Source organism: Lemur catta, chromosome 8, assembly GCF_020740605.2.
Source record: "Lemur catta isolate mLemCat1 chromosome 8, mLemCat1.pri, whole genome shotgun sequence".
Classification (NCBI taxonomy): Eukaryota; Metazoa; Chordata; class Mammalia; order Primates; family Lemuridae; genus Lemur; species Lemur catta.
Window position 1 is genome coordinate 829,317 of NC_059135.1, and position 26,252 is coordinate 855,568.

General features: G+C 45.1%; 1 protein-coding gene across 4 annotated transcripts in view; it reads left to right on the forward strand.

The window, feature by feature from the left end:
- Window positions 1–26,252, forward strand: part of LOC123643943 (high density lipoprotein binding protein) — a 70,521-nt gene that overhangs the window by 10,697 nt on the left and 33,572 nt on the right. The window contains exon 1 of one of the 4 annotated variants that reach the window (XM_045559886.1): window positions 23,163–23,218. The exons of 2 other annotated variants lie outside the window; for them this stretch is intronic. The gene's annotated coding sequence lies outside the window, so the exon portion shown is untranslated. Of the gene's footprint in view, window positions 1–23,162; window positions 23,219–26,131; window positions 26,150–26,252 lie in introns of those variants that run through there. One more of the 4 variants, XM_045559887.1, reaches the window with a different exon arrangement.

Genomic DNA, 26,252 nt, shown 5'->3' on the forward strand with positions numbered 1-26,252 from the left:
GGTGTCTTGTAGCTTATAAATAGAAGACCCTGACGTGCGTGTGAGTAGAACTTTTAAACTTGTTTTTCCTTGATTTTGTGTCCTCTGTGTTCGAGTGCGTGTGCTGACCCCTGTGTGCCTTTGCCCGGGTGCCTGCAGATGCGTGCTGTGTGCCTTTGCCCGGGTGCCTGCAGATGCGTGCATGTGTGCTGCCCCGTGACGGCAGATGCGTACTGTGTGCTGCCCCGTGACGGCAGATGCGTGCTGTGTGCTGCCCTGTGACGGCAGATGCGTGCTGTCCTCCCAGCCTTGTGGGACGGTGGCCGTGAAGTCCAGTGTACTGAGTTATCCTCATGTGTTTTATTTTGCAGCATGTATATGTTGCTCTTACATGATATGCTTTCTAATTTTATTAAGACTTAGCTCACTTATAAGTGTTTCAAATGATATTACTGAATTATGTTTATTTTTTTGACCTTTTCTGATAAGTACAAAATTAGGTGGTCTTTAGCATTGGCTTAAATTGGTGTGTGTGAGAGATCAATTTGAAGACTACAATTTTTTTCTTCTGAAATGAGGCTTCTATTTTGATACATTTGCTCCTGCCTGGAGCGACTCACCAGCCCCTGAGACCAAAGCTCTGAGGTGCCTTTGAGGCCCGAATGGCCTCAGCTCTGCAGTCTCCGGGGCGTCCCGATGAGAGCCAGCCACAGCCAGGGGGCCCTGTCATGCTGCTTCTTAGTTGACACAGGTGTCCAAGATGATCACCATCATGTCCCTTTGAGATTGGTAAGTGCAGTTCTTTTCTGAAAGTTTGGGCAAACACAGACAAAAAGGCTGTCTTACTAGGGGAGAGTCAACAGTTAATTTTTTAAATTGTGGTTTGGTTTTCCTTTGACCTTGTGAAAGATGCTTTTGCTTTCGGAGCAACATGTGCAGTGTGTGCACTCTGTCGTGGCTGGTGTCACCTTCTCGTACTTGGTTAGCCGGGGCTGAGGGTCTCCTTCACTGCCCAGGGTGCTGCTGAGCCGGAGAGAGACCGAGCACAGGCCCATGCAGGAGCACTTGTGTGAACCTCCAGCCCTCGCTTTCCTCCAAGTGAAGACCTTGGGGTTTCAGGCTTTGCTGTTACTTTTGGGGCTGAATCTTTAAGGAGAACCTGGCATTTCAGAGATGGGAGTGGTGATGTCAGGGTCTTTTCTCCTGAGAATATTTTCATTTCCGTATGTACTTTTGCTTGTCCTACTGTTTAGTTCCCCCAGTTCTGGAGCGTTAGGGAAGTGTGCATGTGTGTGCCCGTGTGTTTTCCTCTCTCAAGCTGTCACTGCTGATGGATGTGGGCATTCCCCTCTCAGCCTGCCTAAACGGTGCTGCCCTCGCGTGTGTCGTGGGCTGCTCCATCTGCGTGTCTGAGTTTTGCCTCTTGCTGGTCTTTTAGGGCAGGCTGTGATGAGGGCTCTGCAGTTCGAGTGGCTGCGATATGGAGCCGATATCCTGTGCCTTTGCCCTCTGGAGCTTCTCGTGCAGCACCCAGGACTCCAGCAGGACTCCTGCCTCCTGCTGGGGGGGTCAGCGTGGGCAGGGGGGCTCCCCGTGCTGCTGTGCACGTCTAGGCTGCCCTGTCAGTAGCTTCCTGGACATTTTCTGATGGTTCAAAAATCTGCTTTCATGAACTTTGAAGACATGATTGAGTGATAGACTTCAGTATCATAAAAATATCTTTAGTATAACAGTAGCTTTATGCTATGCTACTTAAAATGGGGGTGAAATGTGTATTGATCTTAGTAGTTGAACACATGATTAAACATAATCAAAATTTGAGTTTTGACTTTGAATTTGAATGGTCAATGCTGTTTGCCACTCCTTTCCCACATTAAGGTGTTTATTTCCAAGTCAAAGTGTTTCGTTTTTCTAATCACAAAAGTAGCATGTATCCACCATTGATTTTTTTATAACTGCCTTGAACTCACAGAGGAGTTGCGAGTAAGGTGCAGCACTTTCTGCACTGCCTGAGAGTATTGGGACTGTGAGACCTCCCGCCTTGGCTGTTCTGGTGTTTGCCACAGACAAGACACGCTCCTCCTCGAGCACAACGCCACATCCCAGTCGGAAGGTCACCGTCAGTGCGTTGCTGCCTCCTCGAAGGATCCATTTCAGAATCACAGTTAACAGTTCACTGTTGGGTCTCTTTGGTCTCCTTCAAACTGGAGTGGCTCCTTTGCCTCACTGACTTTCCTGACCTAGACACTTGCAGTGATTACAGGCAGTTATTTTGCACAGTGCCCCTTGGCGTGGGCGTGCCTGGCATTGCCTTGTGCTTAGATTTAGGTTTTGCTCTGGCTGGAATAGAGTGGAGGGGTGTTGGGTTCTTATGCGTCCTGTCAGATGGCACAGGTTGCCGTGTCCCACTGCCAGTGATGGTTACTTTAGTCACTTGAGTAAGGCAGTGCCTTCCCGGCGACCTCTGGGAGGTCTTTGTACTTAAGTATATTCTGGGGAGCTGCGTTCGAGACTGAGTATATTCTGGGGAGCTGCGTTCGAGACTGAGTCAAACCCCGACTGTCAGACTTTCAGTCCACTTATTTATATCAATATTGGCTCCTGGTTTCCCATGTAATTTAGCAGAATAATCACCTTATTGTCATTATATTATTTTGGTTCTCATGTTGTCCCAGACTTGGCCTGTGGGAGCCCTTCACACCAGCTCCTGTGCCGTTTCCCCCTCTCATGTCCTTCCGGCATGTCCCCATCATTCTTGTCCTTGCTTTCTGGTACCGCAGGACATTCTGGGCTCTTCCTGTGCTTTCCCTGCCCCAGACCTGGGTGCTGCCTTTTCTGCAAGGAGCCTGGTTCCCCTCCGTGTGCTGATGGTGCTCAGAGCAGCAGGGTCTGGGCACCAGGGAGGTGGTTGTTGGAGTGTGCTGTGCCCAGGCCCTTTGAGTGAGCAGGGCTGCAGGATGTGTGTGTGCTTGTGTACACGTGTGAAGATATTTACACATAACGCAGACAGATGTACTTGCACACGTATTTTTAACACACTGTCTGCTTTACTTTATATCTCTGTGTTGAAAAACACAACACCACAGGGTTCATTCCAGTCTCTCCCTTTCCAACTGGGCAGTGTTCTTCCAATAGTGATGTTCCTGGATCGCAGTGTCCCTAATATGTTTACTTCCTTGATTAGTCCCCCTGTACATAACCAGTCTCCTGTTGCTGCCCCTTCTGTGCAACTTGCCCTGTGCTCTCCCCATCCATCTTGCTTGGCCTCTGACATCCTCACTACTCCCCCTGCCCCCCATCCTCCCATGAGCATCTTCCTTACTCCACCTGGGCTCTGATACCCCAGCTGCGGATATGGACACTCTCCACAGGGAAGTCCATGTTGCCAGTTTTTAAAAATAAGTCCTGTATACTGTCTTTTTGCAACTTGATAATTTTCACTTAATCCATAGTAGTCTGTACCCTTTCCAGAGTGTTCCATGAGCTGTTGCATTGTGGTTGGTGACAGCACAGTCACACTGTATGGTGTTGATGTCCCACCGGGTAGTCACCACCTCCTTACTGATGCACGCTTTGCCTGTGACAGTGCTGCTGTCAGCCGCTGCTTCTGAGTTCTTCTGCAGGCATGTCTGGAGAGTAGCTTTTTTGAAGTGTGATTGTTGAATTAGATTGTGTATTATGTTTCTATTTTTTGTTATGTGTTTTTGAATTGCCTTCTAATTTTATGCATCCTTCACTGTTGCATAGTCTTTTTCCCTTACCATCATAAAAACTGCGTGATCACTTTTCTTCATCTTTGCTGATTTCATGCAGTAAGGGATGCATGAGAGTGAACATGTATTGGTGTGTTTATGAGCAGTTCATATTAATTTTCTATGACTGTGTGTTCATATATCCTAACTATTCAGATGGTTTCCAAATAGGAAAACTGAATCCTGACTTCTATATTAGCTATCTTTGCTATATGAAATTCTTACACTCTGATAGGGTCAAATGAATCAGTATCTTTGTTAATGGTTTCTGCAGTGTGTATTATTGTAGGATTTTTGCACCCCAAGTCACAGGTTTTGCTCCTTAATCTTCTAGCTCATCAAGGCTTGATTGTTTACATCCAAATCTCTAATTCAGTTGAAATTTATTTTGGAGTATGTTGTGAGGTAGGGATCAAACTTTATATTTTTTTCAAAGTAGATAGCAAATTGGCCTAATTCCTTTAGTGGCATCCTTCCTTGCTGGTTTGAAATGGCAATTGTATCAAATGATGAACTCATAGATACTGTAACGAGTTTGTTTCGTTCATCAGTTGCCTCTTTCTTAGACAGTAACACCAAGTACTAATTACCATTGCTTTGTAGTATGCTTTGCTAATTGTAGGTGAATCCCAATCTTTTTTTTTTTTTTTTTTTTTTTTTGCAAAATTTCTATTTCTTAGGCTGGTTTTATTTTTAGGTGAATTCAAGAATCCTTTCACAATTAAAAAAAATCCTACTGGTATATTGCATTAGTTTCCTCGCACAAACTTGGTAGCTCACAACAGCATAGATTTACGCTCCCACAGCTCTGCAGGTTGGAAATCCACGGTCTGGCAGGGCCACTGTTTGCTACCGTCTTCCAGTGCCAATCCCCACGTTCCCTGGATTGTAACCACATCTCACCCACCTCTGCCCCCATCCTCATGTGGCTTTGTCCCTGTGTGTCTGTTACTGCTCTTTGCCTCTCTGTTGTAGGGACTTGTGTGACCCAGGTAATCCAGGGTCATCTCCTGCATCTCACTGCCTTTCACTTAATCACATCTGAAAAGATCCTTTTTTGAAATAAAGTAACATTTTCAAGTTTCAGGGATTGGGACTTGGTATCTTTGGGTGGCCATTATTCAGCCTGTTGCAGATGTTTTTTGGGATTTCATTAGGATGTTGCTGAACCTGGAGGGGAACAAACACCTTTTGTGACTAGTCTCCTGGCTGAGATTTGGTGTCCTCTCCATGAGTCATGCTTCTCACGCATGTATGTGAAATCCCTGTTTTGCCCACTTACTGAACTCTCCTTCAGTGTCACTAGGCTTCATGTTAATAGAGGGGCTTTTAGAAGACTATCTGCAAACAGTGGTGTTTGTCTCCTTGCTGAATTATGTCTCCTTAGACTGCATGTTTGGCAGTCTTTGACAGTAGTAACATCTTTATAATTTAGTTACATGATAATTGTAGCTTTTCAGGAAAATGACGTATGATAATTTTAGCTTTAATTTTAATTTTAATATTGGTAATTTTAGCTTTTAATATGATAATTTCAGCTTTTCAGTAAATATGTTACTTCTGAGAAATATTGTTCATATGGCCATTTGCTGATGTTAATTAAATTCTATAGGAAGCAAGGAATAGATGCTGAATCTCATTAGTCTTTTGGGCATCTTTGAAATGGTCATCTGTCAGTTATGTATATATGTTTATTTGTCCTCCTTTGAGCTGTGAGTACACATTTCCTAATATTAAATCATTACTGAATCCCTAGAACAGACCCTAGTTAGTCATGGTGTCTTGTTCTCTAAATTTAGTGATAGATTTATTGGGCTAGTGTTTTGTTTAAAATTTTACGTGTTTGTAAAATGATTTGTAATTGATCATCTCTTCTGTGCAGCGTCCACTGGTTGTTTGGGGAGCAAAGTGGTGCCCTGGTTCTCCATGAGGAACCAGCCTTTCTACTGTGCACAAGCCAGGTGCTCTGGGCAGGGTGGCTCAGCTGCGCGGTGGACCCTGGTGGCTGTGGCTGATAGCACATGGCACATCCCCCTGGCCCCTTGACTGTAGTTATTGGTCCCTTAATGGGCTCAGAACCCAATTGATGTCAGTGAGATACAAAAATATCGTGTGGGTTCCTCATGGGACAAAGAAGCTCTAATTTCCTTGGGAGCTATGGGAAGAAGTAATTGCTACCATTTGTAACACTTCTTATTTCAAAACCAGGCAAAGATAATACTGTATCATTGTGATCTTGTGTGTGTGTGTGTGTGTGTGTGTATGTGTGTCCTTTTTTTTCTTCTGAAATCTCTGTAAAGTTTTATTTATGAAGAGTAAAGGCAGTAAAATCAAATCCATATCTACAGTTCCATAAACAGTATGGTTAATTGGGAAAGAAATCCTGTACTATTGATATAACAATTAAGTACCTTTCAAAGATGTGGAGATATATGAAGTATACTTAAAATTCATGTAAAATATCACAATATATGATTTAATATTTTAAAGTGACTCACAAGGTATTTTAAGAAATAAAAATTTTGTAACTTGGCCCTGGAGTTTTCCCTTACAATAGACAAGAGAGTTAATTGGTCTTTAATTGCTATTTTCAGAGAAAGTGATTTTGATTTTGATTGACCCAAGGTAGCTGGGTTTTTTGTTTTTATTTTTCATTTCTCCAATTCTTCTTTTGTTTATTGGTTTTTGTACTTTCTTTGGTTTTCTCTTTCCATCTTGACTTGAATGCTTAGTTCATTTATCTTCCTTCTTCCTTATAATAAAATTTACAAGTTTGATTCACCCTCTGAGTGCAGCTTTGGCAGCATCCCTGTAGACGTTGATAAGTAGTGCTCTTTGCTCTTTTTCTTTTTTAAAGCTTTTTGTTAGGAAGATTTTGAAACCTACCACAAAATAGAAGAGAATAATGATATCTTATATACCTGTCACATAGCTTTAACAGTTGTCAGCATTTTACCATTTTTGTTTTACCTATTTCTGCTCACCCCTCATATTTTTATTTTTCATTTGAGTATTTTAAAGCAAATGTCAGACTTTATGTCACCTCTAATTACTTTATCATGCACTTTTAGATGTGGGCTTTAAAAAATTACAACCACAGTACCGTTATCATACCTAACAAAATCAACTATACTTTGTTAATATCACTGAACATCTGTTGTGTGTTCAGTTTTCTCCAAATGTCATAAAAATTATTTTTACACTTTGTTTGAATCAAAATACAAAGAAGGTCTCCACATTGCATTTAGTTTTAGCCTCTTAAGTATCAGAAAATCTGTAACAGTCCTTTTCCTCTTTTGGTTTTGTTTTTAATGCTGTGTATTTGTGAAGGTGATGGGGCAGTTCGTGCTGTAGAATGTCCCACTGCTGGGTTTGGTCGATTATGTTGTTTGTGGCTCTATTTAATGTGTTTCTCTAATCCTCACATTTCCTGTCAACTGGCAGCTAGGTCTGGATGATTAATTAATCAGATTTCTGTGTTTATTTTTTGGCCGGGGCGGTTTGGGGGAGGGTGTCAAGAACATTGCATGGGCAGCACCGTGTTCATGCTGGGCTGCACCAGGAGGCCTGAGGTCTGGTGGTCGGGTTGATCGGTGGGTGCAGTGTGGACAGTCTGGTTCCATTCCGTTTAAAGTTCTTTCTGAGCCAGTTATCTACTGGGTTTAACAGCCACTTTGCTTGTATCTGTTCTTCCACTGGTGTATTAGTTTCCTGTCGCTGCTGTGACAAATTGCCACAGTGTGGCTGAGATCAGTGACACTGGGCGGGAGTCTGGCGTCAGCAGGACCGGTTCCTGGAGGCTGGAGGGGAGTGTCTGCCTCTGTCCAGCTTACAGAGGCCACATTTTGGTTGGTGGCCCCTTCTAAAGGACATGTGTGATTATAGTTAGGTCCCACCCATATAATCCAAGATAATCTCCACACCTCAAAATTCTTAATTTAACGTGCCCAAGTCCAGAAACTAGGATTTGAATATCTTTGGGGGCCATTGTTCAGCCTACAACTGGCAGTTACAAAGTGGAGATTTTTCTAATTCTGTTTCTACATTTATTAGTTGGCATTTTTATTTTAAAGAAGGTTTCTCTTGTCAGTTTTGGTTGCCCTGAAATGCAGTTCCTACTGGGAAGACAGGAGAAATGAATGATTTCTTTGTCAGTGTTTAGAATGCTTTGGGACTAGCAGCTTCCAAGGGCAAAATACATTTTTGTAGCTTTCCCCCCTAGCATCATAAACTTGTGAATATTTATATATTAATAATTGTGTTTCAACCCATTGGCGCCATTTTTGGTGCCCGTGTTACTTCACCCAAGTTGGCTCCTGTGCTCTTCCTCTGTGCAGCTCCGAGCTGTCTCCCAGCAGGACGTCCCATCCCATCATGTTGGCAGACTTGCTCAGCCGCGTTCCCAAGGAGCCCAGTCCTTGCGGCAGGAGTGGTGTGTGGACACCACGGTCTGCCTGTCACTGCATCACTTTCCATGGCAAACGGTCCCTGGAAGTGCCTTTTTTTTTCTTTTTTTTTTTTTGGAGGGGGAGAAAAAAGAGACATGAGTTTAGATTTTTTGAATTCAAATGATAAATTCCATACAGGGTTTCTACTCCAATGAGTATGTTTTTCTTATGCTAAAAATTGTGCTTCCTAATGACATTAACTTAATTACCTACTCTCTTTATCCTATAACATAATATTTTTAGAGTAACAGTGCTAATAACATTATTAGGCTATATCCCACTTGGAATATACTGTCTAATTATTGTATTTTAAAGTATTCTCTGATTATGCCACCAATGTGACATTGTTAGATTCGTTTCTTTCCTTTTTTTTAGTAAACTTTTTATTGACATAATAAATATTCAGAGAACTATGCAAATCCTTAGTGTATGTGGCTCAATGAATTTTCACTAACTGAACCCCCTCTTGCAACCAGTATTAAGAAGCAAGACGTATTTTTAAATTTATTTTTGTAGTTCTTTTCTGACCTATATGCTTTGAAAAGGAAAGCCATGAATCGTATTCAGATGAGCTTAGGTTTCGTCCTCCATCTTTTCCTTCCCCCACTGTCTCCTGTTGTTCCATTTTGAAAATACAAACCATCATATATGTGTGTTTGTATTTCCAACTCTTTCTTACAGAAAGGCAGCCCCCCCCCCCCGTACCTGCTCTCTCCCACGGATCTTCTCATTAACCACGTGGACCCTAAAGACTCTGCGTGGCAGCGTGTGGAGGGCTTCCTCCTGTGTCTTGTGCTGTTCACTGCCTTGCTGTTTGGATGTAGCATGGTTTATTCAGCCTGTCTGCTTATTAAAGTTGTGTTTGTTTCCAGATTTTTTTAGCTTTTGATTCTCACTGTCCCTGCTCTTGCCCGTCTAAAATCCATTCTTCACACAGTAGTTAGGGTTACCGCTGTCTAATGCTTGTGTTCCTGCCACCACGCTCATCCCTATTGGATGCTCGGTGTGTGGTCGACGTTTGCTCTAGAGGGGGCACCCCCAGCTCTGGACCCAGCCGCTCGATCCTGTCCCCTCTCGGCTGGTCTTCACTCTGCACCGCCCGCCTCTGCCATGGCCCCCTTTTTTCTCCCTCCCTCCTCAGTGTGGTGAATAGTTTGTTCTTGCTCTGCACAGTTTGTTCTCTTGACAGATGGAACACCTAAGCTCTTGCTGCCCAGATGTATGTCAGTTTTTCTCTCCCACGGTTGTGTCCTAGTCTGAGTCCAGCACCTCAGTTGTCTGACTCCGGGTGGAGGAAATACCTCTGCTCTGGTCTGGATATTTTCCTTGGATTAGTGCAGTTTAATGTTGAAGTAGCTCTTTGCAGAGACAGCTGTGTTGTGAAGAATTTCCGCCAAGTCTTTAAATCCGAAAGTGAGCTTTACTCTCTTACTAGTAGACTCAAGGAGGACAGTGTTGGAAGATGCAGTGCAGTCCCACCTCATCTGACGAATGAGGCCAAGTGACGAGGGTGGCGTGCTCAGTGTCACCAAACAGATAAGTGGGTACCTTTGAGTGCCCGTGCTCTACACCCTGGAGGAGAACCTCAAGACTTGGCTTTTTTGATGTTTTTTCCTCCTTTGCAGAAAAGCGTTACATTCCTATTTGGATAAAGACTGGTCCCAAGATTAATCTTTCAAATTCTTAAGTATTTCCACCCATGGCTGTAGCTAGCTTTGTATTCATAAGAAAGTTTTTTTATAAACATGAGCTAAGTTAATTCTAGCTCATGAAACTTTTATGTGTAAATTGCAAGAAGAAAAAAAATCTTCTCAAGTTTAAATTGTTGCCCTTGGTCAAATTTCAAATTATTTTGTTTCTTGAAGTTTAATTGGATTTATAGTAGGGAAATTAAAAGTACTTTTTAAATTATAGGACTGAGGAGGAAAGCCCTCCCCTACAGCCACTCCATTCCCTTCTTGCCCTTGCTGTCCTCTTCCCAGAGGCACCATCACGGTTGGGGCAGGGACCTGCGGTGGGGCCCCAAGCCCGTGGGGAGGACGTGTGTACACCAGCCGCTGCCAAACACCTGACGGCGCAAGGTGGCGGGCTCGTGTTACCATGGCATTCGTAGACATTGGTAACCCAAGGGTCACACGGATGCACTTTCACCTGGAAGCATTGGTTAGTTTCTTTAATGAGCCCATCAAAGAGTTTTGAGGTGGAGGAGACCCTCAGGAGTCCTGTCAGCTGATTAGCCCCCCAGTGGAGGAAGCTGCACAGTGGGGAACAGGCTCTGCCATTTCTCCCCAGGAGGCACATCCAGGGGCGCGTGCCCACTCTCAGGCACCCTGTTGTTCACGTGCAGGTGAAAGGCGTCTTGACAGATTGCTCCCAGCTGCTCTTGGTTGTGCACTGGTGCCTGGACGGAACCGCCCCGGCACTGCCCTTCCCATGCTTTCAGATAGCTCTTACCTGCCTTTCTCCCGTTCCCAAAGGTTTTAATGGGTTAATATAAAGTCTCATCCTTTTAGTAATCACCAGTCCCTCCCAAAGAAATTAACAACTAAAAAGTCTTACCTCAGACTTCTGCTGATAATACGCTTCAATAAAACATCAAAGAAAATAATTTTTGTGACTCTGCTTTTCACTGCTTTGCAGTAGCCGATGCTACTTAAGCACCTCTCTCCCCCCAGCCAGATGAAAATATCTTTATCGAAAAAGTGAAGAGTGACGCATAACACAGTGCCCTCCCCTCTGGCACAGAGCTCTCATGAGCACTCAGCTCCTGGTAAACACACTGTTAGGAGGTAGGTGGTCTGCGAACGTGCTGGTTTTTCATGTGTTCCCCTCCCAACTTCACATTCCACAGTTTAACAGTAGAATTGCTGTCTTTTTCTTTTTCTTTCTTTTTTTTTTTTTTAAGGGACTGGGTCTCACTCTGTCACCCAGGCTGGAGTGCAGTGGTGTGCTCATAGCTCACTGCAGCCTTGACCTCCTAGGCTCAAGCGATCCTCCTGCCTCAGTCTCCCAAGTAGCTGGAGCTACAGGCACGTGCTACCAGACCCGGCTAATTCTTCTTACATTTTTGTAGAGACGGGGTCTCAACTGTGTTGCCCAGACTGGTCTAGAACTCCTGGCCTCAAGTGATCCTCTTACCTTGGCCTCCCAAAGTGCTGGCGTTACAGGCGTGAGCCACCACCCCAGCTGTATGGCTGTCTTTTAGGGTTACCATCTGCCCCTCGAGCAGTTCTTGTTGGTATTGTTTGGGTTCTGGGCCCCCGTCCTCCTCTTGCTATTCTCAGTGACATTCTAGCGTCCTTCTAGAGAGATCTTGTGCACATACAAACATGTATCCCTCTTCCTTCAGCACCGCTGGTCACATACCAGCACAACACAGAGCTGCCCCTTCCTTGTTTGGCGACACTCAGTCCATGGCTGAAGCTCTCTTGACTGACCTGTGTTGAGGCACAGGGGTTTGTTCATTCACTGATCCATTGATACAGGGTTAAGACCTCCTATTTGAGGTGGGTCTGCTGATTAAATTCTACGTGTTCTCTTCTTAACATAAGTCAAATGCGTAATACTTCAAAGATTTTCAGCATGTTTCTTTTAAGTGGATCAAGAATTTAAGAAACTTATAAAGCAATTAGAATGTAGGATTATTTGATATTTTTAAGATTTTTTTCCCCCATAATTGACATAATTTTTTTTAAAGCACCTAATTTTCTTGGGAATTTCCATGTGGCAAACTTAATATTCATAGAAACATTTCTCTTTACTCATGTTTCATTATTTTGTGTTATTCTTAAATGTAGTTACATTAACAAGCAAAACTGGCATAAGCAAGTTTGAGAGCAAGTCAAGCTGAGTCTTACTGAGCATATAGCATCAGTCGTGGGTGCTGGTGCTCAGTCTGCCCATGGCATCGCTGGTTACTGTGGGGGTGGGGGTTTGGTCGTTCTGCGGGTCACTTTTGGAGGTCAGTTATGACACTTAGTGCTCTGACATCATTTGTTTACCCAGTCCCCTACTGTTAGAAGCCACACATGTTTAGTTTTTTGATTCTACAGAAATGCTGCAATACGTATACAGGCATATCTCAGATATTGTGGGTTTGCCATACCACTACATTAAAGTGAATAAACCAAATATTTTTTGTTTTGCTCTGCATATAAAAGTTATGGCTACACTATACTGGGGTCTATTAAACGTGCAGTAGCATTTTGTCTAAAGAAATACAATATATGTATCTTAATTGAAAAATACTTTAGCAAAAAATGCTAACAATCATCTGAGCCTTCAGCCAGTTGTAATCTCTTCACTGGTAAACAGTCTTGCTTGGTGTTGGTGGCTGCTGGCGTTGGCGTCTGCTGAAGGTTGGGGTGGCTGTGGCAATTTCTGAAAATAAGACAGCAGTGAAGTTCGCTGCGTTCATGGACTTTTCCTTTAATGAAAGATTTCTCTGTAAACAGCATGCAATGCTGTTTAGTAGAGTTCTGCCCACCATAGAACTTCTTTTACAGTTGGAGTCAGTCCTCTCAGACCCTGCCACTGCTTTGTCAGCTAAGGTGATGTGACATTCCGAATCTTCTCTTGTCCTTTCAGCGGTGTTCACAGGAGTAATCTGTATCTCAAGAAACCACCTTCTTTACTCACCCATAAAGCTTGATCATTGATTGCAGCAATTCAGTCACATCTTTGGGATCCACTTTTTAATTTTTTTAAATTAAAAAAGAACTTTTTACAGTACTTTGAGTTCCTGTTTTAAGGGTCCACTTCTAATCCTAGTTCTCTTGGTATTTCCACCACATCTGCAGTTACTCATAATTCCTCCCCTGAAGTGTTGCACCCTGGAAGCCGTCCATGAGGGTTGGAATCACCTCCTTCCAGACTCCTGTTAGTGTTGCTGTTGTGCCCTCCTCCCATGGATCATGTTCTTAATGGTACCTAGAATGGTGACTCCTTTTTAGAAGATTTTTAATTTACTTTGCCCAGATGCGTCAGAGGAATCCCTATGTATGGCAGCTATAGCTTTACAAAGTGTGTTTCTTAAATACAACTTCAAAGTCAGGATTATTCCTTGATCCTTGTGTTAGCATGAAAACAAGCATTAATCTCCTTGTACATTTCCATCAGAGCTCTTGGGTGACCCAATACATTGTTAATGAGCAGCAGTATTTTGAAAGGAATCTTTTTTCCAGAGCAATAGGTCTCAACAGTGGGCTTAAAATATTCAGTAAACCATGCTGTCGTCCAGGCTTTCTTCCACGTATAGAGCACAGGCACAGTCGACTTGGCGTCATTCACACGGGCCCTAGGATTCTCAGAATGGTAAATGGGCATTGCCTTTAACTTCAAGTCCCCCAGCTGCGTTGGCCTCTAGCAAGAGTCAGCCTGTCCCTTGGAGCTTTAAGGCCATTGACTTCTCTGTAGCTGTGAAAGTCCTAGATGGCATCTTCTAATAGAAGGCTGTTATGTCTACATCGAAACTATGTTTTTTATGACAGCCACCTTCATCAGTGATCAGCTAGACCTTGCGGTTAACCTGCCACAGCTTCTCCATCAGCACCTACTGCTGCACCTTGTACTTTCATGTTATGGAGACACCTCTTTCCTTAAACCTCATGAGCCAGCCTGTGCTGGCTTCCGACTTTTCTTCTGCAGCTTCCTTATGTCTCTCAGCCTTCATAAAATTGAACAGTTAGAGCCTGGCTCTGGATTAAGCTTTGGCTTAAGGGAGTGTTGTGACTAGTTTGATCTTTTATCCAGACCACTAAAACTTTCCCCATAACAGCAAAAAGGCTATTTTGCTTTCTTATCATTTGTGTGTTCACTGGAGTAGCACTTCTAATTTCCTTCAAGAACTTTTCTTTTGCATTCACAACTTGGCTGACTGTTTGACACAAGAAGCCCAGCTTTCTGCCTGGCTCAGCTTTTATAATAATGTGCTTTCCTCACTAAGTTTAATCATTTCTAGCTTTTGACTTAAAGTGAGAGACATGGGACTCTTCCTTTCACTTGAACACTTAGAGGCCTTTGTAGGGTTATTAATTGGCCTGATTTGGATATTGTGTCTCAGGGAGTGGGGAGGCCCAGGGAGGAGGAGAGAGACAGGGGCGACCCGGCGGCTGGAGCAGTCGGAGCCCACGATCTCCGCAGGCCGAGCTCTCTGACCTGCGTGGCCGCAGCCTTGGCCCCCCCACAGCAGTAGGCCACGGTCACATCAGAGACCACTGAGCTCAGGTCACCATAACAGGTATAATGACGAAAAGTTGAAATATTACAGAAATTACCAAAATTGGCACCATTTTTGTGACACAGAGACACAAAGTAAATACGTACTGTTGGAAAAATGGTGCCAATAGACTTGCTTGACACAGGGTTGTCAAAAACCTTAAACATGTACCAAAAACCCCACATCTGTGGCACGCAATAAAGCCAAGCACAATAAAATGAAGTGTGCTTGTATCTTTGGGCACATATGTGAGGACTTCTAAGCAGTAGGAGGTGCTGGGTCAAAGAATATAGTTTAAATTTCAATATGTAATCAAATACATATGTTCTCTAAAGAGATCATGCCAGTCCCTCGAGCCACACCAGTCTGCCCACACCTTTTCTGCCAGTCATCAAACTTTATTTTTGCCAAACTGACAGAAATGTGAAATCTCATCCTACTTTTCTTTTGCATTTTTTATATAAATTAAATAAATGTTTCCTGCATTGGTATGAAAGGTCTGTTTGTATCTTTGGCCCATTTTTTTTGATGGGTTGGCGTCCAGGAGAAATGGTGTAAACTCAGCCTGCTCCGTGTCCCCAGGAGCTATGGGCGGCCACACCCCTGTTTGTGGTGGAGGAGGAGCTTTCAAGACAGAGGTGAATACCAATGTTGTATTTCTCCCCTAATCTGAATTTACTCATTATACATAAAAGATTTGTAATAAAGCTTTTGAGATTCTTTTTCCCTTTAAGACTCTTATATAAAGTTTACTAATAAGAAAAAAAGTCCTTTGTCAGGTTATAGTTCAGTTTTGGTTTGAAAATATGGTCACTCTGGAGAACTGCTATTCAAATTAAAAGTATAAACCACATATATGATTTAAAATTTTCAAATATCTACCTTAAAAATATAAAAAAAGAAAAGCAAAATTAATTTTAATAATATGTTTAGTTTCACCCAATCTAAAATATTATCATCTTATTCATGTAATCAATATAAAAATTACTGATAAGGTATTTTACGTTGTGTTTTTTTGTACTCAGTCTTCAAAATCTGTTCTGTGTTTCAGATGCACTGCACATCGATGCAGACTAGCTGCATGTGGTCAGCACAGTTTGAGAGAGAGTAGTCTGTCATCTCTGTGGAAATGAACCTAAAAACACTTGTCCCATCTTTTTTTTTTTTTAAGAGAGAGGGTCTCACTCACTCTGTCACCCAGGCTGGAGTGCAGTGTCGTGATCATAGCTCATTGCAGCCTTGAACTCCTGGGCTCACGTGATCCTCCCTGCCTTGCATTGTCCTCTCAAAGTGCTGGGATTACGGGGGTGCCTGGCTGCTCATCCTCTTTTTTTAAAAAAAGTTTTATGGGATATTAATCTGGTACATGTTCTTGAACTAGACTCTAAGTAAATATTATTCCTTACTCAGCTGTACAAATATGAGTTGATTATTTCAGTATTTGTAAATTTAATGTAATAGAGCACTCCATTAAATGTGTTCATTTAGTGGAATTACGTGCCCAGCGACATACCTACTATCGGGCAGGTTCTTTTTAGGTGTTTTCTCCCTTATCTTTTCGACAACTTGAAGAAAAGGCCCCCAAAGTTTATAAATGTGAAATGTAAAAGTTGAGAGCTGAAACGACTAACCAAGGTGGCTCAAATCGTATCAAGCGATTCTTTTTTTAATTTAATTGTTTACTTTTTTTCAAGCAATATTCTGATCACAGATTTCCTGGCAACAGGTTTTGTGTTCTTTATACAGTTTATTCTCATTACACGTGTCTGTAGTGACTTAGCTAAAACATAAGTTACATATTTTTACATTACCTAGAAATACATGAATCTAAGGAAGAGTAACAGTGTCATTGAAGAAAATACTAAGTTACCCTTCCTGTTACTTCCTGAAAAGAAGTGAAACTGACAGAAATAGTTAGTGGAGAAAGAACAAGGGGGTACCCCGGGAGGCCCTGGACTGCGGCTGTTTGTTTCTCTCTCAATCTCAATTTGTGCCACTTTAATTTAGGCCTCCGAGTTGAGTATACATACAGTAATAAATATTATATCTGAGCCAAAGAAAAGAACCTAGTTTTGCTACATTTGTTATTAGAATATGCTACAAGGCCAAGTATAAATAAGCTTAATCTTAAAAAGGGGTTATACTTAGAAAAATATAACACGAGCCACATATATTATGTAATTTAAGATTTTCAGTCGTCAAGAGGGGTAAAAACATTTCTCTGGCCTGACCTGACCACCACTCTCAGTATGGGAGCATGACTGCTCAGTTCGCCCGCCCTTACTGCTGCCTCCTGCAGGACTGTCTTGCTGCTGAGCAGGGGCCCGAGTGCCTCCCAGTCGCCGTCCCACAGCCCTGGAGGTGACCGCTGTCCACGGCTGCTCCTGCCCAGTCGGCATGGCCTCACACCGGCGAGTTCCTGTCACGCAGTCTGCTAAAGCAAGGGGAGGATAGGCAGCATCGACTGTACACCTCCGTTACCCACGTTTGTCCATTGACAGTTAGGTTGTTGAAGTTGTTGGCTATTATTAGCAACACTGTGATGCGTGAAACATTTCTTGTACATGTTTCCTTTTGCTCACATGGGAGAGATCTTTCCTAAAGTGTATATCTAGAATTGAGATTGTTCTCACATGGAATATTTCCATCTTAAGGCTTAGCAGACCTTGTGCTATGGTCGTGGGGAGGAGAAGATGGGTAAATTCATACCTAATGGATACAGTATCTTGTTGATAGGCACATAGATAACTTTGACTCAGACTGCACAAAGGCAAATCATGTAACCAAAATGTTTCTACCCCCGTAATCTTCTGAAATAATAATAATACTAATAAAAAATTAGGCCTTGCGAGTGGTATGAAGTAAGGACGTTGTTTTTCTCTCCTGTAGATCGCCAGTTTTCCCAAAGCCCTTGATTGCATAGTCTGTCTCGCCCTGCTGGTCCACCAGGCCCTGTCTGCTGCAGGTGACATGTGTACCTTGATGTCCATATGGGAACCTCTTTTCTGTCCCTTTGTTTTCTGTGTCTGTCCCTGCACCAGCACCACACTGTCTGAATTACTGGGGCTGTAAAATCTTGATAGTGGGGAGGGCAAGTCCTCCTCCACCTTGGTTTTTGTACTTGTTTATTTTTTGGGTTTTTTTTTTTAGATATTTGAATTTATTATATAGATTTTTTTATGTCAAAATATTACAGGGGTACAAATGTTTTTGGTTACATGAATCACTTTTGTTATGCTTGAGTCAGGGTTGTAAGCATGCCCATCACCTGGATAGTGTTCGCTGTACCTGCTAGGTAGGTTTTTGCCCATCCTCTCCCCCCTCCCTGCTACTTGATTTCCACTGAGTTTTACTTCCCTCTGTGCCACATGTATGCTCATGGTTAGTTCCAATTTCATAGCAAGTACATCTTGTGTTTTTCCATTCCTAAGATACTTTCACTTAGGATAATAGTCTCCAGTTCCATCCAGATTGTTGCAAAAGGCCTTAATTCATCCTTCTTCGTGGCTGAGTAGTGTTCCACAGTATACACACACCACATTTTGTTGACGCCCTCACGAATTGATGGGCACTTGGGTTGATTCCACATCTTTGCAGTTGCACCTTGTCGTCCTCAGTGTTGTCTTGGCTGTTCTTCATCCTTGATCTTGTGTATAAATTTTGTTACATAAATATAATTATGTATGGAAATATTTTAAAAATTGTGTATGTAAATATTGTTTTACAAGTCAATGTTTTACAATCCATAGAAATCTTGTATAAATAAAAATTGCATAAAATCTGGTTTTCAAATTAACATGCACACACCTTTTGAGATTTAAGTTGCATTTACCTTGATTTCTAGTGTGGGGGAGGATCAGTCTTTATGATTGTCCTCCTTTAGATGAACATGGCCTGTCTCCATTTATTTAGGTCATTTCTGTATTTTGACAGGGGTTTTTGTAATATTCTCTATAAATCATATTCTTTTCCTTTTGGATTTCTCAGTTTGTTGCTGGTGTTTTGGAACATGATTATTTTTGTGTGTTGATTTTGTTTCCAGGAAACTTACTGAACTTTGTAATGAGTTTTAATAGTGTGTCCGCAGATTCTCCTGGGCTTTCTACCTGCATGGTTGTGTTGGCTGTGAAGCTGGCAGCTTTGATTCATTTCCAGTCCTTAGACCTTCTTCCGCTGTGCTGTCCTAGCGAGGATCTCGTGTGAGCTGAGATAGATGCAGCGCAGGCGCACCCCGTCTTCCGGGCTCCAGTGTGAATGTCCCACGGCGGGGTTCTGGTGGGCACCCACCATCTAGTTTGGGAACTGTGCTTGTATTCCTAGCTGTTATCAGGAATAGGTTAATTATATCAGATTCTTTATTGGCATCTTTTGAGAGGAGTAAATTATTTTTGCCCTTGGTGTTGATGATATGGTAAGTTACTTTTATTTATTTTTCCAATGTTATACCACCTCATAGGGCTGACATAAACATGACTTTATCATGATATTTATTTTTATATTTCTGAATCGGTTTGCTTTTATGTACCTAGGTAGGAGTCACACATTCCTTTATCCTGTTAGCCTTGTCTGGAATGTATCAAAGTTTCCTAGCTTTGTGTATTGGAGATAGTCTCTTGACTTCCTTACAAAAGCATTTGGGCCTTCCTTTTGCCTTTTTGTTGTGATTTTTGTATATATATGTAGACACACACACACACACACACACGGGGGTTTTTTTGGGGTTTTTTTTTTTTTTTTTTTTTTTTAAGATTGCAGAGGATTGGTTATTCGAACTTTCCATTTCTAACTCAGTTTGGGTAACATTTTTCTAGAAATTGCCCATTTCATCTGTTTTCAAATTTTCAACAATACTTTCTTTAATAGAAGTTTTATATTTTTCCAAGTGTCTTATAGGTGTAGTTTTTGATCCCCCTTTAATTCTTAATATTGCCTTTTTATGCCTTTTCTCTTTTTTCATTGATCATGGTTGCCAGAGATCTACCTGGTCTTTTTAAAGATTTGGCTATAGGTTTTGTTTATCCTTTCTAGTACATGTCTTTTATGTCATTAGTTTCCTTTATTTCCTTCTAGTTTTTTGAAGGTATATTCTTTGTTTTTCTAGTTTCAGCAGTAGATAAATTGGCTTATTAACTTTTACTTTTTCCTCTTAACGAATATACTCTGGCTTCATTCCATGTTTGAATGTATAACTGCTTTATTGCTCAGTTCTAAATATTTTCACATTTCTTCTTTGTCTCATGAGTTATTTAGAAGCAAATTTTAAAATTGAGGTGTGGTCAGAGAATGTTGTTATGATTTTATTCTTTACTATTTATTGAGGTGTGTTTTTGGGTTTTTTTGTTTGTTTGTTTTACTTACCTCTTGGCCAGTTTTTTGAATGTATGATTGGGGAAAAGAGTGTCAATCAATATAGTGGGTTTATTAATTATGTTGTTTGAATCTTCTGTCCTTTTGGTTTTTAAATACCGTCTTACTATCTTGCCCAGGCTGGTCTCGAGTGATCCTCCGAGTAGCTGGGTCACAGGTGTGCACCGCTGTGCCCAGCCGGGTCTCAGCCTGTGTTACCAAGGATCAGTCGCCCCTGTTATTTTTTATTTGTGTTTTTTATTTTTACCTCTGAGACACAGTCCTGCAAAAGTCTCTCCCTTTAGTCTTGATATATATTTATCGACTTCTCCTAATACCCTTCGGTTTTTACTTTACATGTTTTAGCTGTGTTATTAGATATGTGTAATCAGAGTTGATGGAATTTTTTATTCTTGACCTTCTTTGTTCTCACGATTCTTCTCATACAGGCTGTGGTACCTGAAGGTAACACCGCCAGCTGGCTTACATGTGGTTAGCGTTTGCCAGGGGTACTTCTCCATCCCTTTATTTTCAACCTGCATGTCCTTGTGGTTTAGGACTGTTAAGTAGCTTGTAGCTGATTTCATAATTGGCCAGTTCAGTCTCTTAACACTTAGATTACTGAGATATTTGAATTTATTTCTCTTACTGTATTTTGTGTTTTATTTACCTTTTCATTGCTTCTCTTTTATTTCTCATGTCTTCTATTCTGTTTTCTTATTTCCTCTCTTTTCTTTGGTAATTAGTAATACAATATAATGTAACTGGTAAGTAATAATATATATTGTAATGAGTACCTCTGAATATATCACTTAATCTAGGATCTAGAACATTGCCAACAATTTCCATTTGAATGAGAGTTTGGCTTGAAAGTTAAAAACTTTAAATTTTTAGCGTTCATTGTCAACAAGGGCTGAAGTTAATTACCTGTAGCCACTCCTCACACAATGAGGATCCTGGAATATTGTAACTTTAATCTCCCTCCCACCTTACATTATTGCCTCCAAGTGTTTTAATTCTTACATTTTCATTCCCTCCTAATTTTATTGTTGTTATTAGTATAGGGTCAATGCTTGGTTCATTGTATCTAGATTAGTGGTTTCTTTATCAATATTCCTTCTTTCAGGTCTTTTTCAGCAGTGACCTATTGATTGTAGTTGCTTGAGCTCTGTCTGGGTGCATCTGTTTTATTCTCATTGGTCAATGAGATAAAGAATTCTAGGTTGACAGTAATTTCCTTCAGCATAATTTATAGGTGTTAATGCATTATCCTCCGGTATATTGTTGATCGTAAGCAGTCTGCCCTCAGTCCCACGGTGCTTTTCATGGGAACCTTTCTTTTTTCTCTAGTTGCTTTTACGTTCTGCTTTTGTCTTTGGTGCTCTGAGATTTCACTGAAGTAAGTTTTGGTGTGGATGAATTTAAATTATCCTGCTAGCCACTTGTTCTGTCTTTTCGTGGAGAGGAGGGAATGTTGTATCTTTAAATCCCAGAATTTTCTCAGCCATTTTTCCAGTATTTCTTTTGTGCTTTATATTTTCTTTTTTTAGAACTCCTGTGAGACATATGTTGGAATTTCTCATCCTCTAATCCGTGGTTCTTAACCCTCTTTCATTTGTTCTATCTCTTGATTTTTTTATATCTTATATCTTTATAATTTATGCTTTTTAGTCCCAGTCTTACAATTGTGTTATCTGAGGTTCTTGAGTCTGCTCCTATTTCAGCCTTTTTGAACTTTAGACTTTTTAGCCTCTCTGCAGCATGGGTTGATCTGGGGGTATCCTTGTTAGTCCGGTATGAGATTTATTCTTTCCTGAATGGGTTTGCTTTCTGTTTTGTTAATTTCTCAGTTTCAGCTATGGGTTCCTGCACCAATGGCATTGTAGAGATTTGAGCCCAACCCCTTGTAGAGTATCAGTCCATTGTCAAGAGATGCTCCTACCTCCTACCTCCCAGCTCGGGGCAGTCAGGGAAAGCATCCTGTAGTCTCGCTATGCTAGTGGGCTTTTCTTTGTTGGGGTTCTTGTTTTGTGGCGGGGGATACCTACCTTCTGTTCGGGGTATAGCCCTTTTGGGGATCATGACTTTGTAGGGTTGGAGAATGTCTCTATTCTAACCTTTTACGTTGAGCAGGCCTGAACTACTACTCTCTGTCCCCTCAAGGGCTGAAAACCTAAATGTCACAGACTGCTGTTCCACTTGGGAGGCAGGCAGCCCTGGAGCCCACACGCTGTCTGGTCACGGAAGTCCTAAAGTTCGCTGGAAAGAACAGCTGGTCATGATTGTCAGCACAGAGACACTGTGGGATGGTTTGCAGCACAAATTTAACATTCGATTTTACAATATTTTTTGCTAATTGTATGTTTTTTAACCAGCTCTGTAAGGTCTCCAGTGCACTAGGTACTGTGCCAACTTCGTAACTGTGTTGACTTCCTAGTGTCACCGGGAGGTCCTTGACAGTGGCCTGTTGGGGTACTGAATCCCCAGCCCTCCTCTCCTCATCTTCCTCTCAGTGCTGAACCCTGGCAAACAAAACAGCAGAAAACGCGGTTCTGGTTGCGGGTTGGTCGATTCCCGTGGGAAGACTTACCTGCAAACACAGGGAGACACAGAGGGCTCTGAAGAGTTTCCCTCGTGCCTAAAGAGGCTCTTCCAAGTCTCAGGAGGTCCCACCTGCCCACTTACCGTCCTGGTGACTTAGAGCGCTGCTTTGACGGCAAGGGCCTTGGTTCTCTGCTTCAGGCAGCAGGTTTTCTCTGCCTTCTGTGGGATGTCCCGGAGGCTGGGGGCCTCCCCGACCTTGCGTGCACACGGGCCTGCTGGCCGCCCCGCCTGCCTGTCCAGGACATCGCACTGCCCTGTCCTCAGTGAGGGGCCGGCAGGAGCGGCTGTGCCCTTCAGGCCTGTCACCCCTCCTCCAGTTGGTGAGGACCTTCTCGCTGTTGCCTGCAAACAACCAAGTCTGGCCGCTTGCTTTTGTCCAGTGCGCGACCCTAACGCACGTCCTCGCGCTGAACGGCCACGGTGGGCCTCTGTCTCTCGGCTCGGTGTCACCTCTCCGCTCGGTGTCGCCGGGGGAGCGCACCCCATCCCCGTCCGGCCCCGCTGCCCCCTCTCCGAGCAGCAGCAGCCGACACCGCCGGTCGCCTCCTGCCTGGGCCCGGGACGCCTCCAGCCGCGCAGTGCGGGGCCCTTCGGGGTTTCGTTCTGCTCTGCCTGGCGGGGCGGCACCTGGGCCGGCGACACCTGGGCGGGCGACACCTGCGCTGGCCAGGCTGTCACCGCCGGCTCGCGCCGTCACGGCGGGGGCGGGCGCGGGCGACTTCCCGCCCCCGCGAGCGGAGCCCGAGCGGGCCGGGGCGGGGCGGTGACGTGTCCCGGCGGGATTGGAGCCGCCGCCCTATATAGGCCGGGCGGCCGCCGGCGCCTCCTCCCTCCGCTCGGCCGCTCCGTCTCCTCCCGCGCGGCGGCCGCGAGTGAGCGCGGGACGGGGCGGGACGGCGCGGGGCGGCGCGGGGCGGCGGGTGGGCTGCGGGCGGGGGCGACCCTCGTCCCGGCGCCGGCGGGCGGCCCGGCCGTGCGGTCCCCGAGGGGGAGGGGACGGCTACGTGTCACCACTGCGCATGGGCCGCGCCGGCCCCAGAAGTGGAGAAACTTTCTCGAGTCCCGCGTCCGAGCGCCGCTTCCCGCCGGGCGGGGCGGGGGCGCCCGGGCCTCGCGGTCCGCGGCCGTCGCGGTGGGGGAGGGGCGGCCGACCCGAGCCGGGCCGGGGGCGTCGGCGGGCCCGCCCCTCCCCCAGGGCGCCCCTCCCCCGCTCGGACGCGCCGACCGCGGGGCGGGGCTGGGGGCCGCGTCCTGGGCGGGCGGGCCGGGGTCTTCGCCCCCGCGGCGCGGGCCGGGCGGGCGCCACGCGGCACCGCCACGTCCACCTGCCCCGGCTCGGCGGGGCCGCGGGAGGGCCGGGCCGCGGGAACCCGCATTACGGAAAATACCGGCTCCGGCTTCGGTGCACGGCCAGGCCGAGCGGCCCTGTCCCTTTAAGCCGGTCCCGCCCGCGGCCGTGCGGGGGAGGGGAGGCCTGCTGAGGTGGCATCTGGCCGTGCGGGACGTCCGGCTCCGGGCTGGGCGCAGGCCGCGGGCACGGCGGGGTCCTGGTTTATGTTCTCAAGTTTGGTTTGTGATCTTGAGCAACTTGGAAAAAGTCCCTTGCGAGGCTTCCCTGGGGGTAAAAGCAAGCGATTTTAATTTTGGGGAGGCGAAGTCCTGCTGCCAGCTGGAGGCTTTGACACCCCGGCCCGGCTCCGCCCGGCAGGGGACGCACTCGGGGTCCCAGGAGCTGGGGCTGAAGTTCACCGACGCGTCTGTCGGGCTCCGTGCCCCTTGCATGGGTGGCTGGCAGACGTGCCGCGAGGGAATCCACTTAAACGCTGTCTTGCTTAGAAGCAGGAAAGTAGAATCTTTTACTTAAAGCCTTTTGTGTTGCTGCCTGTTTGTTAGCGGGTTTCAAACGCAGGGCACAGCTGTCATGACTTCCGTCTCTTGCGGGGACCGGGGTGCTCCAGCCTCTTGGGGTGGAAGAGGGTCTGGGCTTCTACCTTGTCCCTTTACTTTTAGTTCTAGTTCGGTTTCCTGCAGAATTATATTTTGAGATGTGACTGTTTTGCTGTGGACGTTTACACTCTGGGAAACAAAATTTAAAGTTCAGGTTTAGAGTAGCTTGAGGTTTGCATTGGGTGGACCTGAATGGTGATTGATCCGAGTTTCCCGTGGGGAACGTGGTTGAGGGCAACCAGAAATGTTGAAGGGACTGGGGGCCGCATGGGGGGAGCTGAGGGAGTCAGGAGGAAGGACTGCACCTGCCCCAGGAGTGTTGTAGGAGAGGAGTCATGTTCTCTGTGGCCAGAAGGGGAGAAGAAGTTGGAGATTTCATCATAGCTGAAGGCAGAAGGTTCGTAGCCGTGCAGAGGGGGACCCAGGCTCACTCAGAAGGCCACAAATTTCCTGTCCCTGCTGGTCTCCAAAAACTGAATTAGAGTAATGTCTAAGGTCTCTTTCAGTCCTGACTTGAGCAATATTATTGGAGCCAGATTCCAAGAAACCACATGTGTGGCCTCTGTTCTTTGATAACTGGGCCTGCCTGGGGTCCCCAGGGAACTTGGGACAGCGTCGGGAGGAGCCGGGTGGGGAGCACACCGCCCTGACCGCTGCTGCGTGGCCGTGGACGGCGCCAGAAGGAGCAGGATGGGACCTTGTGGGTGTCGTCTGTGAAGGCAGCGCTCGGGGCCTGGGCAGGAGCTTTGGGGGACGGCTTCGTAGGTGCTGCCTTGTTAGGCCACAGGCAGGTGGATGGCTGGGCCGGGCATCACTGGCTTGGGGTCACAGAAAGAGGGGTGAGTCTAGCCTTTTGTAATACCCACCCTAGAGTCTCAGGTGGGAGTTAGGTCTGAGTTTACACATGGGTCATCAAGTATGTGTTTAAAATAGATTTCTTTAAAAACAGGTTTTGAGTTGTTTAGAAGAAAAGCTGTCTTGCTTGATACACCAAAACCCTGGATGTTAAATGTGTCTGGTTGTGATCCATGTGCAATCTGGAGGCCAGGGACCCAGTATATCCTGTCAGACCAGTCTGGAGGTCCACTGTGCGCATGTGGGGCGCTTGGGGGGCTGCTCCCTGGGAGCAGGTGCATTTTTGCTGAGGCTTCTTTCAGCACGAGGGCTGGTCGGACTTGACTTCTGAAAGGTTAATGGGTGTCCCAGGAGACTGGCACTCAGCTCAGAGTGGGGATCGGCCTGTCACGGCTCTGCGCTGCAGTTAGTGGGAGCTGCCGTGGGCAGTGACTGCATTTCCCAGGCTTGTGGCGTGGCTGTCACTGGGCACTGACAGTTTGCCCCGTCCTGGCAAGCAGGGCGACTGGTCAGTGGGAGGGCAGGACAGAGGCATGGGTGTGGTTGAGCTCGCGTGCATGAACGTGGCTTGATGCTGGAGTGTGTGTCTGGGTTTCAGAAAGGACAGTGGAGCTGGGACCACCTCAGGTGGGAGGTGGAGCCAAGCCGGGAGGGCAGGCAGCCCAGAGTGGGGGTGCCGAGGGGGGGAAGGGGGTACAAGGATGCAGAGGCAAGCGCCTGTGGGGGCGTCTCAGCCTGGGGCACCCCATCTTGCCCCAGACTGGCCAGATACTTAGAATCTCAAGGAGCATTTGCCAACTTGGGATTGTACTACCGTGACACTTTGATTTAACAGAGACGTTTTCTTAAATATTTCGGATCAGTTTGTCCCACCTTGCCCCCTTCAGTTTTGGGGTACATCTCTGTGTCTGGGGCCCCAGAGTGGCTCTGGCCTCTGGCTTGGAGCAGTTTTCCTACGTGACTCAGCTCTGTATTTAGAGTTTTTAAAAAGTCTTGATCAGGTTTGTAATCCTGAACTGCCACTGGTCCATGTTCTCTGCTGGGAGGGTGAGACCCTTGCAATGTGCTGCACCCCCCACTGCCGTGAACTACCCTCTCAACTCC